The following is a 3,639-nucleotide window of genomic DNA, read 5'->3' as shown; positions in this document are numbered from 1 at the left end:
AGGCTAACACTGGCTAACAATGAACACTTTGCTTTTTATGTTTAAAAGAAAAAAAAATCACAAATATAAAAGAATATTAAAACATGAGTTCTACCACATGAAGTAATGTGCTGTGAACACTAAAAGGTCAGTTTACTACAAGTAATATAAAAGTTTTTAATTAAGTCTGTTTGAAGGCTTCTTGCATCATTTGGAGTCTTAGTTCAAGATTATAACAGTAAAAAATTGAGTCAAGGCAACTGGACTTGCTGTATTTTTCATGAAGACGTTTCACTGGTCATCCAACCAGCTCTCTCAATTCAGAATGACTTGTACAAAAATGATCTGGGAATAAATATGGTGAATGTTGCTCCAATCCACATAATATGTTATTCCCAACCAGGCGTGGATTGCATTTGCATAATTGGAGCTGGGTGTTAATAACCTTCCCAGAGAGGTGTTAAAACAGCATTGTATGTGGCAGACCTCTATTCAAGCTTCTCCATATTTACATGAATGGCCTCTTTCACACCTCTTTTGAACCAGTCCTTCTCCGTGTCTAGAATGCGTACTTGACTGTCTTCAAAGGAGTGACCTTTTTCCTTTAGGTGTAGGTACACTGCCGAACCCTGACCAGAGGGTTCGGCCCTTCTATGCTGTGCCATACGCTGATGTAGCTGCTGTTTTGTTTCACCAACATACAATTCTGAGCACTCCTCACTGCACTGGACTGCATACACAATGTTGTTCATCTTGTATTTTGGCATTGGATCTTTTGGGTGAACCAATTGTTGTCTCAGTGTATTGCTGGGTTTAAAGCAGACAGGGATGTGATGTGTTTTAAAAACCCTTCTGAATTTCTCAGACACCCCAGCTACATATGGGAGGACCAAATTCTTCAGTTTGTCATGCTTTTCACCCTCACCGGTACTCTTGGCATTCTTTCCTCTTCTTTCTGATTTAACAAAAGCCCAGTCTGGATACCCGCAAGTTTTAAGGGCCCCCTGAGGTGTTTGAATTCCTACGCCTTGGCCTCTGTTCTGGTGGGAATGTTCTCTGCCTGGTGGTGTAGAGTCCTGATGACTCCCAGTTTGTGGTCTAAAGGATGGTGGTAGTCAAATAGCAGGTACTGGTCCGTGTGTGTTGGTTTTCGGTAGACCTCTATTTCCAGCCTCCTTTCCTCTTCTACTGTAACTAAACCGTCCAAGAAAGTTAGTTTATTGTTTTGCATATCTTCCCGCATAAACTTGATGTTATGATCCACTGAGTTGATATGGTCAGTGAAAGCCTGTAACTCTTGTTTGTGAATCTTAACCCAAGTGTCATCCACTTATCTGAACCAATGGCTGGGTGTAATTCCCTTGAAAATTGTCAGGGCCTTGCTTTCTACTTCCTCCATGTACAGGTTCACCACAATAGGTGAAACTGGCGATCCCATGGCACAGCCATGTTTCTGCCTGTAGAACTTGTCCTTGTGCTTGAAATAGGTGGAACTCAGGCAAAGGTCCAATAATGCACACACTTGATCTGGGTTAAGTTCTGTTCTGCTGCCTTGGGTGTTGTCTAGTAGCAACCATTTTTTCACTGCTCCAATAGCCTCTGTGGTGGGTATGCAGGTGAAGAGGGATGTGACACCATAGGATACCATTGTTTCTTCTGTGCCCAATATTAGGTTCTTGATTTTGGTTGTGAAATCCTGAGAGTTCTGTATGTGGTGCTATGTATTTCCAACCAAAGGGGCGATGACTCTGGCTAAGTATTTTGCCATGTTATAAGTCACAGAGTTTATGCTGCTGACAATTGGCCTGAGAGGGGTCCCATCCTTATGTATCTTCAGAAGTCCATATATACACGGAGGGGCTTCCCCAGGGTAGAGTCGATGATACATAGCCCAATCAATGGCCTTTCCAGCTGTTTTAGTAGATCTATAGCTTCCTTCTTGTAACCACTGGTTGGGTCCCTCTTAGGGCTTCATATGTGTTGTTATCATTCAGAAGTGCATTCACCTTATCATAGTAGTCAGCTGTATTAAGTACAACTGTGCATCTTCTTTTATCAGCAGGCAGGATAGTGATGCTCTTGTCTTTCTTCAGGGATGTAACCGCCCTCCTTTCTTCTGTAGTCAGGTTTGACGGAGGGGGTTTGGCACTGGCCAGGGCTGCAGACACTTTTAGGCAAAGTTGTTCAGCCTCACCCTGTGACACTTTGTTACTGTGGATTGAGGCCTCAGTGGCTGAGATAATATCCACTACAGGGATGGTTCTGGGTGTGATTGCGAAATGCAACCCTTTAGCGAGGACATCCATCTCCAGCTGGGTGAGAACCCTTTCTGAAAGGATCTTCACCCAAATCTCTTTGTTCTGCAATGTCCCCCTTTCCTCCTTCTGCCTCCAAGATAATGCTTCCCTAGTATGGCTGTTTCCAGTTCGGCATAACAAAATGGAGAACTTCTTGTGTTGCTTCTCCTTGCCCTTAGTTTGCTGAGCTAGCTGTTCATGTACTGTGAAATCTGTTACTGTCCTCCAAATATCAGCAGGTAGCTGAAAAATCAGGCTCTCTTCTAGTTGGTTGATAGTATGTTTTAAGGCATCAACTGGGAAATGGGTCTGCCATACACGTTCATTTAGCAATTGTTTCTGGGCCTTATGTAGTATCAGCTTTGTGACCCTTTACTGTGGAGTCCAAACATATGCTGCAAGGTACCAACACTTGTCGGCATCTGAGGTTAAAGAGCAGGTGGTTTCTATAGTCTGCCGATTTTCTTGCTGCCTTTCATATTCTCGTACAAGTTTAAGGGTTTTCTCCCCAAAATGTGTCACAATATTTCAACATACAATGCTGTTTTAACACCTCTCTTTGGGCAGGTTGTTAACACCTAGCTCCAATTATGCAAATGCAATCAACACCTGGTTGTGACTAACAGATTATGTGGATTGGAGCAACATTCACCATATTTATTGCCAGATCATTTTTGTACAAGTCATTCTGAATTATGAAAGCTGGTTGGATGACCAGTGAAATGTCTTCAGGAAAAATACACCAAGTCCAGTTGCCCTGACTTAATGTTTTACAGATATACCATGACCTGGATGAATGAGAACCTTTGCAGACTTAGTTCCCGATTGTTTCTCAAGTCATGCAAGAGTCACACTCCTTCTGTTTATATGTCTTCTTCATAGAGAAAAACACTATTTCTTTGTGTCTGCAATATGTAGGTTAGCATTATTTGCTTTGCATGGATTATGCCATACCTCTGTCAGGTAGACTGAGAGCAAATTGAGAGCAAATTAACATGGTTACCGATCATGTGGTCATTATGTCAACTATGGCTTTGTTTCTAAATATCTGTCACTGAAAGAGACAGTTGCTGGAGTATTTCTTTCTGTGTGCACTCACTGTGTGCATAGAAAAAAAACAGTAACAGTGTTAAAAAGAAATGGCAATAATAAAAGAGAAAACATCTAAAAAAAGGTGTTTTTCAAATTGTTTTGTCAATTTGCCAACCTACTGTATATAAAAAAAATCTGTACTGAAAATTAAAAAAAGCATGTAAATATTATTATTATTATTATTAGGGTAGGTAAGTTAGTTAAGATGTTTCAAAAAATGGCTAAGTTAATTTCAGCACCCTAAAGACAAAAACTGTTAGGTGATTTAAAA

General features: G+C 41.1%; 1 pseudogene; it reads right to left on the bottom strand.

Annotated features, from left to right (window-relative positions):
- Window positions 1-467: 467 nt before the first annotated feature.
- LOC108787077 lies at window positions 468-2,789 on the bottom strand (annotated as a pseudogene).
- Between the last annotated feature and the right edge of the window lie 850 nt (window positions 2,790-3,639).

Source organism: Nanorana parkeri, unplaced genomic scaffold (genome assembly GCF_000935625.1).
Source record: "Nanorana parkeri isolate BGI_ZX_2015 unplaced genomic scaffold, ASM93562v1 scaffold241, whole genome shotgun sequence".
NCBI lineage: Eukaryota > Metazoa > Chordata > Amphibia > Anura > Dicroglossidae > Nanorana > Nanorana parkeri.
The sequence above is the reverse complement of the archived record's forward strand: the minus strand, read 5'-3'. Positions and strand labels throughout refer to the sequence as shown.